At 37.8% G+C, this 14,022-nt stretch overlaps 1 non-coding gene across 1 annotated transcript; it reads left to right on the top strand.

Annotated features, from left to right (window-relative positions):
• The first annotated feature begins 11,744 nt into the window (after positions 1-11,744).
• Positions 11,745-11,908, top strand: LOC122707191. Its single transcript, XR_006344712.1, has one exon. It is a non-coding gene; the product is annotated as a U1 spliceosomal RNA (small nuclear RNA).
• The last annotated feature ends 2,114 nt before the right edge of the window (positions 11,909-14,022 follow it).

Genomic DNA, 14,022 nt, shown 5'->3' with positions numbered 1-14,022 from the left:
ATATGTACTATGTGCTAAGCAATGAATTGGGTACAAAGAAAGTAAATTATCTTTTTTATGGAACATACAGGTTTATCAGGGAAATTAAATTTATATATCATACATAATAGAAAATAAATACAAAGAGAAAACATAGGTAGAGTCTTTAAGAGATGCAATGCATATATTTGGCAATAGGTTCAAATAAGGCATCCTAAAGGTAGAGGGCTAAGCTCCTTTGAAGGTAAGATTATAAATGGGATAATAATAGCTGACATTTATTCAGTATTTACTAAGTAATGAATATCTTCTAAGTACTAATTTTGAGGGGGTAGGATTTCAATTGATGTTTAAAATTTTTTATTGAAGTAAAGTTGATTTACAATGTTGTTATTTCCTCATACACAGTAAAGTCATTCAGCTTTATATATATATATATATGACAATGAAAAAGGTCAGTTTTATATATAAATATGAGAAAGAAAAAAATTTTTCATATTCTTATCCGTTATGGATTATTATAAGATGTTGAATACAGTGCCCTTTGCTTCACTGGTGGGTCAGATGGTAAAGAATCTTCCTGCAGTGTAGGAAACCCATGTTCAATTCCTGGGTTGGGAAGATCCCCTGGAGAAGGAAATGGCTACCCACTCTAGTATTCTTGCCTGGAGTATTCCATGAAGAGAGGAGCCTACAGCCCTTGGGGTCGCAAAGAGTCAGACATGACTGAGCCACTTTCAGGGAGAAAATATTTGCAAACAATGTGACTGACAAGGGCTTAATTTCTAAAATACACAAACAGCTCATACAACTCAATAAAAATAACTAAAAAACCCAATCAAAACATGGGCAGAAGACCGAAGTAGACATTTCTCTGAAGACATCCAGATGGCCAATAGGCACATGAAAAGATGTTCCACTTCACTAAGTATTAGAGAAATGCAAATCAAAACTACAATCAGGTTTCACCTCACACTAGTCAGAATAGCCATCATTAAAACGTCTACAAATGAACACTGGAGAGGGTGTGGAGAAACAGAAACTCTCCTACATTATTGGCAGGAATATAAATTGGTTCAGCCATAATGAAAAACTATGGAGACCTTAAAAAACCAAAAATAGAGTTACCATATTACCCTGCAATACCACTCCTGAGAATATATCTGGATAAAACTATAATTCCAAAAGATACATGTACCCCAATGTTCATTGCAGCACTATTTACAATAGCTAAGACATGAAACAACCTAAGTGTCCACCAACAGATGAATGGACACACACACACACAGGAATACTACTTAGCCATAAAGAAGAAGGAAATAATCCCACTTCCCACATACAGCAACATGAGTGGATCTAGAGATTATCATACTAGGTGAAGTCAGAAAAAGACAAATATCATATGATATCACTTATATGTGAAATCTAAAATATAATACAAATGAACTTATCTATGAAACAGAAAGACTCACAGACCTAGAAAACAAACGTATATGCTTACCAAAGGGGAAGTGAGGTGAGGTGGAACAAATTAGGAGTTTGAGGCTAGCAGATACAAACCACTCTATTTATATAAAATAGATAAACAAAGCAAACTTTATTTAAAACTTCATGAACAGTCTCCTTTCAGAGAACTGCAAAATGGGGCATAAAGCAGGAAACATTTATACATTAAAAAATAAAGAACAGGAGCAGAAAAATGGGAAACATTTGCTTGACCAGGGCTACATACCACCTTTGAGCTGAGAAGGAACTGGGTTGGCTTGGCATTTAGGGTTTGACTGACTGCATATACCAAGTTTCTGTTCAAGCGGACCTTTTACAAGAAAATTAAGATATTCAAGTTTTGATTTGCCCACGTAGCACCCTGGGCAGGAGCAAGGAGTGGCTTTATCCTAAACCTAGAATTTATTTCAACAACAGTAACTGCTATTTTTGAAACAAATTGTGTGCTAAACACACTATTTATAAAACATATTTTACAACTTCCTCTTGTTCTAGTTATGAGTAGCATCTGTATGAATATAGTTTCTTACTCTATATGGACTATAGAACAACATAGTAAGTAAACAGTACTAAATCTATCAGTTCACCAAATGTAGGCTTAGCTTTAAGATATTGAGAAGCACTCATCTAAAAATAGCAAAATAAGGGCTACGCATCATAATGTGCGGGTTTAAATGTAGCATAAACCTTTGCAGATTTGACTTCTCCTAAGTAGTCTGCATCTGTCTTCATTACAGTGAATGTGTATCCCTAAATTTCTGAGTTCTCACATACAAAGGATAAAATTGTAAAAAAGGTAATTAAATAATAGCAGTTATTCATTTAAAAAATATTTATCAGATATATATTCTGGCCATGAGAAATAAAAATGCAATGCTGACCTAGCCAGACATAAGCCCTGGGTACCTGGATTTCACAATCTCATAGTGCAAAGGAACTTAAATACCTATTGTATTTTCTACGAAGCACTCTAAAACTACCTGTACTATATCAACTGGCCAGGCCAATGTCACTTTTTGATGGCATTTTTATGAGAATTAAACTGCAAGAAAGAAGCAGTCTTGTAATTTACTATAGGGAAGCAATTTTATCATTTGCACAGATGTTTGAGAACATCTCAAGATTGTTATCTACAGCATCACCACCAAATTCTCAAAACAAAATAAAACAGAATAAACAATGAAACCTAGTAATAATAATTGTCTATGTCAAGTGTCCCACTTGGAAGGCTGGGAAATACTGTACATGATGTAATATAAAATAAAAGATATTTTTGTAACTTTTAGGTAAAGCTTGAAATATCTACTTTAAGGTCTCTGTCTCTATTTTTATTTCTTTCTTCTATGTAAACTTCCATGGACACACACATGATTTCCTATTCTATCACTCATCTCAGATGTCCTAGTGGAAAGAGCACAAACATGGCTGAGGCATCAAGACAATTTCCTGCTTCAAACTGGTTCCAGATTTCTCTTTCAGAATTTTCAGTTTAATTACATTTTGGGACGTCCTTGGTGGTCCAGTGGTGAAGAATCTGCCTGCCAAGGCAAGGGATATTGGTTTGATCCCTGATCCAGGAAGATCCCACATGCCACAGAGAAATTAAAAATTAAGCCTCTGTGACACAGCTCTTGAGCCTTTACTCTAGAACCGAGGAGCAGCAACTAGAGAAAGTCTGTGAGCAGCAATGAAAACTCAGCACAGCCAAAAATAAACAAATTAAAAAAAAAAAAGATGAATTAAATACATTTTAAGAAGAGAAGGAAAAAAGGGGAAAGTAATCACTAGTTTTTAAGTAAAATGTGTACTAACCCTCTAAGTATTTTTGCTTGTGCTAATCAGTTATTGAACAATATTTTGCAAAATGTGTGCCTTCCAGTATTTTGTCTAAGAGCAAGGATTCTATGCCCATTTCATTTGAATTTTGGGGCTTTTAATATTTTCATCACTTAAAAGCCATGTTAAGAAAATGTATCATACTCCAAATTTTAATACATCGGTGGTTTCATCGCTAAGTCATGTCTGACTCTTGTGACCCCATGGACTGTAGCCTGCCAGGTTCCTCTGTCCATGGGATTCTCCAGGTAAGAAAACTGGAGTGGGTTGCCATTCCCTTCTCCAGGGGATCTTCCTGACCCAGGAATTGAATGCAGGTCTCCTGCATTGCAGGCAGATTCTTTACCAACTGAGCTATGAGGGAAGCCATTAACTAAATCGGTGGCTGGCAATACTTGTATTTGTATTGTCACATTAATTGTTTTTGGTGTTGCTTTAGCGAAAGGCTTTTTCTGGGATTTTTGAAATGTAACTGTATAAAACTATAAAGTTATAAAATTATAATTTCCTATTATAAAAAGAATTTTAAAATTGGCTGGGATACATTTTATAAAAATCTATTATTAACAGTTGCAACTTGTCTTTGCAAATCAAAATTTTCTTGATTAGCTTGTCACCAAAAATAATGAGATAAATCAGATGCCAAGGCTGTTATTTATAGTGTCTAGTTTCAAATCTATGTATCATCAGATGGTTTAATTTTATCCAGAATGAAAAACAAATTTATTCAATACATAATTTGTATGTTAGTAAATTTATGTTAATATAAGAACTTTTTCTTCCATTTTATAAAAAGATTTTTATTTTTATTGGGAAAAGTAGTCCACCTATAATACATGTGTGTGTTTGGCCTAGCTTTTGTTTTCAGTGTTTGGATATCTGAATATTTTTATTTGTCAGACTGGAATATCTAAAAAACTATATCTATTATTTAATGGTACTTACAAGGTTATAATGAAGATATTATGTCCACTGAATTGGTATTCAAATACAAATGGAAAAATTATAATGGTATAATGGTAATTTTTTCTGTATTTTCTCTGAAGAATATATAACTCAATACCTGTCTATTTTGCACATTATGCCAATCAAAGGTTGACATGTACTCACTTCAGAGTCGGAAAAAACCATGTTAAATTTGGGTGACAAGAAATTCAAATCCTCTGTTACAAATTCAGAAAAAAATGTTTATTTGAAAATAAAGTATTGAATAAAATCAATATTACCAATCCTAACAAAAGGAGATAAACGTATTGGCTGAAATTCCAGGCAGGTAACATAATGAGTGAAGTGATCCTCTATGAGTGTGAATGAGGGAATCAGGGCAATGCCTTGAGTTCACGTCCTACCTAAAAAAGATAACAGCTATTTAGCTTTGACAAATCATTACTATATGTGAGTGTGGGACTAGAGTTACCAGATTATGTGATTCTTTTCAAGAAGACACTGAGAAAAATATTTGTTAAAAACATGAAAGCTATTTGCAAATGTTGCCTCCCCCCCCAACAATAACTCAGTGCTGACAAAATAAAACGAGGTAGTTAGTCTGTGACCTCTTAACTATGTAAATCAAGTTCAATTATTTCAAATAATTTTCATTTTGTATGAATTACAGGGACAAATATGAGACTGCATTATGAAAGAATAGATTCACTATTTAAAGAATTTAGCTCACATAAAATACATAAATTCACTTAAGCATTTACATATTTTTTGAAAATATATATTGCAGTACATTTTATTCTTCCATTAACCACTAAAAATATGTTAAAAACCAAAAGCAAATATTCCCCCCCAAAGTAATAACTTTAAACTTCATTCAACTAGCCTTTTAGAAAAGAATTTGAAGAAGACATTTCCTTGAGTCTTTAACCATATTTCATAGTGTTTTCAAATTAACCTTAAAGAAAGTTAGAACTATAAGAATTCTTGAAAGTGATTTAATACAATCCTTTATGTTATGTATGAGTAAGGTCCAGAAAAGAGAATTGTCTAATATCACAAAAATAGCTAACCACAGAATTGATAATCCAAATAGCATGAAGGTGAAAAGTAACATTTAATATTTCAAATTGAGATTATGAAAAGAATTATAAGCAAATATGTAAGAAAACATAGCACATGTAGTAAATATATAAAATATGCAACTGATATGAGTAAATTTTACTAAGAGATTTAAGGAGCTTTACTCTTACTTTTAATATACATTCATTTATATTTTTATGGTTGATAAACCAGCTTTTACTTAATTTAGAGTGAAAGAATTCTGGATGGGTATCATTTGTGAGCATCTGGGGGATTTTCAAAGAGGTTTGTGCCAGTGGACAGAGTTGGTGTCCTGAGCCTTACTAGTAATTAAACTTACTATCTGTCATTCATCTCTGCTCTGCAAATAAGCTGAGAAATCAGAGATTTCTCATTGACAGAAAAATAGGAATTCAGCGGTCAGTTCAAGAGAAAAAGGGTTTTAAAAAGTGTAAAAGATGAAAACTCTGCTTCTGACTGTCAGAAGAGCTGACAAGATTCAGACAGGTTCCAGCAGGGAATGATGGCATTTTCTATCAGAACCACAGAACTGCTTGAGAGACCAGGACTGGGTATTAATGTAGCCAGTATGAATTTGCTTCACATACTAAGCAGCATGTTTTATCTGTTCTTGAAACAAACCAAATCTCCATCACCAAGTCATAAATTATTATTTTTGTTGTATTGAATAAATGGGGTTATTTCTTCCCTAGAAATATCTGAAGATCTGGAAGAGGTGTAGTTGGTACCTGTCCAGAAATGGAAGGCTGAGGGAAGGTGGTCTTTATGCCAGTTATTACCTGCTTATGCTCCATGAAGTTTTCCCAGGTGGTGCTAGTGGTAAAGACCCTGCCTGCAAATGCAGCAGACATAAGAGATGCAGATTTGATCCCTGAGTTGGGAAGATCCCCTGGAAGAGGGCATGGCAACCCATTCCAGTATTCTTGCCCGGAGAATCCCATGGATAGAGGTGCCTGATGGGCTACAGTCCATTCGAAAAGGAAGAGTCAGACATGACGGAAGCGACTTAGTATGCACATACACATGCTCCATGATGCCATTACTGCAGTTCATCTTCTCCTTCTGTGTAGGGCACTGATTCACTGACAAGCTCGAGAATCCTGCCTGGGTAGTGCCACTCACTGGGTGGAGGCTTGGCCTCAAAGACCTGTAACACTGCCCTCTAACCTGCAATGCTGAATGGTTCATTTTTCACAACATCACTCAGTCATTCCCCATTAAGGTTAGCTGCATGCAAGTGGACTTTGACATTTTATAATTCTGTCTCTCAGGTAGAATCACTTTCCTCTTGCCAGTCCTCAGTACTGACATGTCTCTTCTAGATGAGCCACTCATGCCTCAGAAAATCTTGGGTGGAATTTTTCCTCCAGACAATAGCTCAATAACTCCTAATACACAAATTCAGGTAAAGGAACTAAGTTTCACTTAAAGTAGAACTAACTTCCAGCCGGTCAGTAAAAATGATTCAGCAAAGGATACACCAAATAGGTGAACAATAAAGACATACGATGATTGGGTCAGGGGTGGGGTGGGGTAGACGGTTGTATTAATAAATTAAGCAATTGAAATCCTTGAGATTACTTAAGGGAATATTGGTCCATGTCTTAACTCATATGGTTGGTTAAAGCATAAAAGTTATAGCTTGGAACTGGAACTGAATATAAACCTGTAAATGAAACTGATAAATGTATTACCTAGCTGTGGAGATATCCTAAATCTATCTGCAGCTAACAATACCTGGCGTATCTGAAGTAAGAAAAAGAGAAGCTACTGCTGCCTGCTTCTCCTGTTGCCTTCAATCTTTGCAGCATCAGGGTCTTTTCCAAGTCAGCTCTTTGCATCACATGGCCAAAGTATTGGAGTTTCAGTTGTAGCAACAGTCCTTCCAATGAATAATCAGTGTTGATTTCCTTAGGGATTCACTAATTTGATCACTTTGTAGTCCAAGGGACCCTCATCAGTCTTCTCCAGCACCACAATTCAAAAGCATCAGTTCTTTGGCTCTCAGCCTTCTTTATGGACAAACTTTCACTTCTGTACATGACTACCAGAAAAACCATAGCTTTGACAATATGGATCTTTGTCAGTATGATGTCTTTGCTTTTTAATACTCTGTCTAGGTTTGTCATAGTTTTCTTTCCAAGGAGCAAGCATCTTCTAATTTCATGGCTCGAGTCATGATCTGCAGTGATTTTGGAGCCCAAGAAAATAAAATCTGTCCCTGCTTCCACTTTTTCCCCTCCTATTTGCCATGAAGTGATGGGACCAGATGCCATGATCATTGTTTTTTGACTGTTGATTTTTAAGCCAGCTTTTTCAGTCTCCTCATTCACCCTCATCAAGAGGCATTTCACATAATGTACTCTGCGTATAAGATAAATACACAGGGTGACAATATACAGCCTTAATGTATTCCTTTCCCAATTTTGAACCAGTTCCTTGTTCCAGGTCTGGTTTTAACTGTTGCTTTTTGACCCACATATAAGGTTTCTCAGGAGACAGGTAAGGTGGTCTGGTACTCCCATCTCTTTAAGAATTTTCCACAGTTTATTGTTATCCACACAGTCAAAAAGCATAATTAGATGTTTTTGGGGGGGACCTGGGTTTGATCTCTGGGATGGGAAGATCCCCTGGAGAAGGGAATGGCAATCCACTCCAGTATTCTTGCCTGGAGAATCCCATGGATGGAGGAGCCTAGTAGGCTACAGTCCATGCGGTTGCAAAGAGTCGGACATGACTGAGCGACTTCACTTTCTTTCTTTCACTTTCTTTTGGAACTCCCTGGCTTTCACCATGATCCAACACATGTTGGCAATTTGATCTCTGGTTCCTCTGCCTCTTTGAAACCCAGCTGGTACATCTAGAAGTTCTTGGTTCATAAACTGCTGAAGCTTAGCTTGAAGGATATTAAGCATAGCCTTGCTAGCATGTGAAATGAGCACAGCTGTATCTTGGTTTGATCATTTTTGGCAATGCCTTTCCTTGGGATTAGAATGAAAATTGACATTTTCAGTCCTGTAGCCACTGCTGAGTTTTCCAAATTTGTTGACATACTGTATGAAGCACTTTTACAGCATTATCTTATAGGATTTGAAATATCTCAGTTGGAATTCCATCATCTCCACTAGTTTTGTTCATGGTGATGCTTCCTAAGGCCCACTTGACTTCACAGTCCAGGATGTCTGGTTCTAGGTGAGTGATCACACCATCATGGTTATCTGAGTCATTAAGATCTTTTTTGTATAATTCTGTGTATTCTTGCCACCTTAATATCTACTGCTTCTGTTAGGTTCATACTGTTTCTGTCCTTTATCATGTCCATCCTTGAATGAAATGTTCCCTTGGTATCTTCAATTTTCTTAAAAAGATCTCTAGTCTTTTCCATTCTATTGTTTTCCTCTGTTTCTTTGTATTGTTCACATAAGACAGCCTCCTTTTTATTCTCTGGAATTCTACATTCAGTTGGGTATATCTTTCCCTCTCTCCATTGTCTTTTACTTCTCTTATTTCCTCACCTATTATAAAACCTCCTCAGACAACCACTTGCTTTTTTGCATTTCTTTTTCTTTGGTATGGTTTTGGTCCCTGCCTCCTGTACAATGTTACGATCCTCCATCCATAGTTCTTCTGGCACTCAGTTTATTAGATCTAATCCTTTGAATCTATCACCACTACTATATAATCATAAGAGATTTTATTTAGGTCATACCTGAATGGCCTAGTGGTTTCCCTTACTTTCTTTACTTTAAGCCTGGATTTTGCAATACAGAGCTCATGATCTGAGCCACAGTCAGCTCCATGTTTTGTTTTTACTGATGGTACAGAGCTTTTCCATCTTTGACTGCAAATAACATAATCAATCTGATTTCAGTATTGACCATCTGATGATGTCCATGCATATTGCTATCTCTTGGGTTGTTGGAAGAGGGTATTTATTACGACTAGCACGTTCTGTTGACAAAACTCTGTTAGCCTTAGTCCTGCTTCACTTTGTACTCCAAGACCAAATTTGCATGTTACTCTAAGTATCTCTTCACTTCCTAATTTTTCATTCCAATCCCCTAAATGAAAAGGACATATTTTTTAGTATTAGTTCTAGAAGGTGTCGTAAGTCTTCATAGAACTGGTCAACTTCAGCTTCTTCAGCATTAGTGCTTGGGGGCATATACTTGGATTACTATGATGTTGAATGATTTGCCTTGGAAACAAACTGAGATCATTCTGCTGTTTTTGAGGTTGAACTCATTACTGCATTTTGGTGGAGAAGGAAATGGCAACCCACTTCCAGTATTCTTGCCTGGAGAATTCCATGGACAGAGGAGCCTGGCAGGCTATAGTGTTGGGGTTACAAAGAGTCAAACATGACTGAGTGACTATCACACACACTGCATTTTGGTACTACTAGAGAATTCCAGAAAAACATCTGGTTCTGCTTCACTGATGCCACTAAAGCCTTTGACTGTGTAGATCATAACAAACTGTGGAAAACTCTTAGAGATGGGAATACCAGACCACCTTACCTGCCTCCTGCAAAATCTGTATTCAGGTCAAGAAGCAACAGTTATAACTGGGTATGGAACAATAGATTGGTTCAAAATTGGGAAAAGAGTACATCAAGGCTGCATTGTCACCCTGCTTATTTAACTTACATGCAGAGTACACCATGTGACATGTTGGGCTGGATGGAGCACAAGCTGGAATCAAGATTGCCGGGAGAAATATCAATAACCTCAGATATGCAGATGACACCACCCTTATGGTAGGAAGCAAAGAGGAACTAAAGAGACTCTTGATGAAAGTGAAAGAGGAGAGGGAAAAAGCTGGCTTAAAACTCAGTATTCAAAAAATGAAGATCATGGAATCCGGTCCATCAATTCATGGCAAATAGATGGGTAAACAGTGGAAACAGTGACAGATTTTATTTTCTTGTGCTCCAAAATCACTGTAGATGGTGACTGCCACTGTGAAATTAAAAGATGCTTTCTCCTTGGAAGAAAAGCAATGACAAACCTAGACAGTGTATTAAAAAGGCAGAGACATTACTTTGCCTACAAAGGTCCGTCTAGTCAAGGCTATGGTTTTTCCAGTTGTCATGTACGGGTGTGATATTTGGACAATAAAAAAGGCTGAGCACTGAAGAACTGATGCCTTTGAACTGTGGTTCTGGAGAAGACGCTTGAGAGTCCCTTGGACAGAAAGGAGATCAAACCAGTGAATCCAAAGGAAATCAACCCTGAATATTCACTGGAAAGACTGATGCTGAAGCTGAAGCTCCAACACTTTGGCCACCTGATGCAAAGAGCTGACTCGGAGGAAAAGACCCTGATGCTGGGAAAGATTGAAGGCAAGACAAGAAGGGGACGACAGAGAATGAGATGGTTGGGTGGCATCACTGACTCAATGGACATGAGTCTGAGCATACTCTGGGACATGGTGAAGGATAGGGAAGCCTGGCTTGCTGCAGTCCACTGATTCGCATTGATTTGAACACGAATGAACAACTGAAGCATGAATGACTGAGCAACTGAATGACTGCACTTTGGACTCTTTTGTTGACTATGAGGTCTACTCCATTTCTTATCTTGCCCACAGTAGTAGATATAATGGTTGGAAGATGAGCACCCCCCAGGTCAGTACATGTCCAATATGCTAATGAGGAAGAGTGGAGAGAAATTACTACTATAAAGCTCCATTAAGAAACTGGCTGGGCCAAAGCAGAAATGATGCTTAGCTGTGGGGATGTGTCTGTTGGAGAAAGTAAAGTCTGAGGTTCAAAGAGCAATATTGCAAAGGGACCTGGTCCATTAATCAAGGTACACTGGATGTGATCAAGCAGGAGATGGCAAGATTGAACATCAACATCTTAGGAATCAGTGAACTGAATTGTATGGGAATCAGCAAATTTAATTCAGATGATCATTATATCTAATACTGTGGGAAAAAATCCCTTAGAGGAAATAAACTATACTCCAATAAAAATTGAAAAAAAAAATTTGTTTGAAAGCTATTTCCAGTTCTTTTGCATAAGAATGTAACCTATGGGTGAAATTCCTAGGTTATATAGACATTCTATATTTATCTTTTTGAGAAACACCATAAACAGAGTGGCTAAAATTCATAGGGTGGCACACTGCTGAAAATAAGAGTTCCATAGAGATAAAACTCTGGAAATCTGAAACAGTCCCCATGGGTCTTCAGCTTAGTAATAATCAGCACATGTATTGGAGGAAACTACCTAAAGATTAGAGGTAACAGTGCTTGGTGCTCACTCAGAGATGAAAATATTTCCTGTTCCATCTACTCAAAATGAAAAACCTCATAATTCACTCAGCTAAAGGGCTTCCCTGATAGCTCAGTCGGTGAAGAATCCACCTGCAATACTTACCTGGCAGGGGAGATACCATGATCACGAAGGTGGTTTTCCCAGGGCGAGGCTTATCCATTGCACTCTGGATGTGCTGACCCCTGCGATTTCCCCAAATGTGGGAAACTCGACTGCATAATTTGTGGTAGTGGGGGACTGCGTTCGCACTTTCCCCTGATAAAAAAAATAAATAAATAAATTTTAAAAAAAAGGAAAAAAAAAAAGAATCCACCTGCAATGCAGGAGACCCCGGGCTGATTCCTGGGTTGGGAATATCTGCTGGAGAAGGGACAGGCTACCCACTCCAGTATTCTTGAGCTTCCCTTGTGGCTCAGCTGGTAAAGAATCCACCTGTAATGCGGGAGACCTGGGTTTGATCCCTAGGTTGGGAAGATCCCCTGGAGAAGGGAAAGGCTACCCACTCTAGTATTCTGGCCTGGAGAATTCCATGGACTGTATAGTCCATTGGGTCACAAAGAGTTGGACATGACTGAGCGACTTTCACTTTCACTTTCAGAGTACTAAGAAGGTTTTGCCTCAGTTGTGGGACAAGATTAGCCCTGGATTATACGGTGATCTCACCTCATCTCATAAAGCTGAAAAGCAAGACTGCCAAATATCAGACAGTTTCCAAAAACTACATTTAAGAACAAAGGTCAAGAATATGTGTAGAAAAACGAAAAATATCCAGCATACAAGGTAAAATGAACAATGCCTGAAATAACATAAAAGTAACCAGACTATTAGAAATGGGCCAATATGATTCATATTGAAGAGAAAATCCAAACAACCAGAACCAAATCAGAAATGGCAAAGGATAGAGTCAATAAAGATATTAAAATAATTATTATAACTGCCTTCCATATATTCAAGAATCTACAGGGTTTATTCAACATAGTAAGTGGATTCTTACGAGATACAAAAAAAGATGCAAAATTAACTTTCAGAGCTGAAAACTTCAACACCTGAGATGGGACGGCTCCTCAAGTTTTACTTAATATGTAAAAGTGGAAAATTCTGTTTAGTGACCAGAATTTTGACCCAAATCTCCGAAATAGAGTCATGGCTCCTGAATCAAATGCTGAATCTGAATCAATTTATTAATATAAATCCAAGAAGAGGACCTGAAGAGAAAGGACCCTGCTATATTATCAATGTTTTATACTGTGATAATGTGCTCCTATTCATGGTATTCCCGGGTCTTACCATTCTGAAACTGCTGGCTTCATAGGACCATAGATTGCCCTTATAATGACTCTGTTATGGTGCCAGCTAGGTGGCAATACCTTATGTGATTGAGACAGTGTCCTCCAGGATCTATGCAGTCAATGCTTTAAATCAGCCTCTAACACATGGTGCTGTTTCTTCCATCACCAGGATTTACAGATCCTTACACTCAAATGGGCTTCCCTGGTAGCTCAGCTGGTAAGGAAGCCTCCTGTGATGCAGGAGACCCTGGTTCAATTGCTGGTTGGGAAGATCCCCTAGAGAAGGGATAGGCTATCCCCTCCAGTATTTTTGGACTTCCCTGGTGGCTCAGATGATTAAGAATCCATCTGCAATGTGGGAGACCTGGGTTCGATCCCTGGGTCGAGAAGATCCCCTAGAGGAAGGCATGCAACCCACTCCAATACTCTTGCCTGGAGAATCACCATGGACAGAGGAGCCTAATGGGCTGCAGTCCATGGGGTTGCAAAGAGTCGGACACGACCAAGTGACTAAGTACAGCATACATGCAAATCCAAGAGATAGGAATGAGAGTAGCTTCTCTCACATTGCTTCAAGTGATCTTGAGTAGCAAAATGTTTCTTTCCCATTCCCTTGACTTTAGGGTATGTTGGCCTAGAGGTTTTAATATCAAAACAAGGAATGCATCCATCAAGGGACACAATAAAGATTCCACTGAATTGGGAGTGGCTGCCATTTGGCCACTTTGGGCTCTTCAAGCCTCTGAATCAACAGAAAAAAGAAAGGAGTTACTATGCTGGCTGCAGTGATCAATCCTGGTGATCAAGGAAAAATATGGTCCTATTGCACAATGAGGGTAGAGGATTCAGCCTAAAAAAAACCGGAGACCCCCTAGGGCATCTCTTTGTATTCATATGTATTTTGATTAAAAGTCGGGGTAAACTATGATAACTTCATTCAAGTAGGATTTCTAATAGCCCAGATCCTTTAGGAATTAAGGTTTAGGTCATCTCACCACAACCAGCTGAGGAGCTTGGTGAGGGCAACGGGAATATGGAAAGGGGAGTGGAAAAAGGAAATGAAAGAAAGTAGTGGAAGAAATA

The sequence above is a fragment of the Cervus elaphus genome, chromosome 13, assembly GCF_910594005.1.
Source record: "Cervus elaphus chromosome 13, mCerEla1.1, whole genome shotgun sequence".
In the NCBI taxonomy this organism is placed as follows: Eukaryota; Metazoa; Chordata; class Mammalia; order Artiodactyla; family Cervidae; genus Cervus; species Cervus elaphus.
Note: the sequence above shows the minus strand (reverse complement) of the source record. Positions and strands in the feature narration are given on the sequence as shown.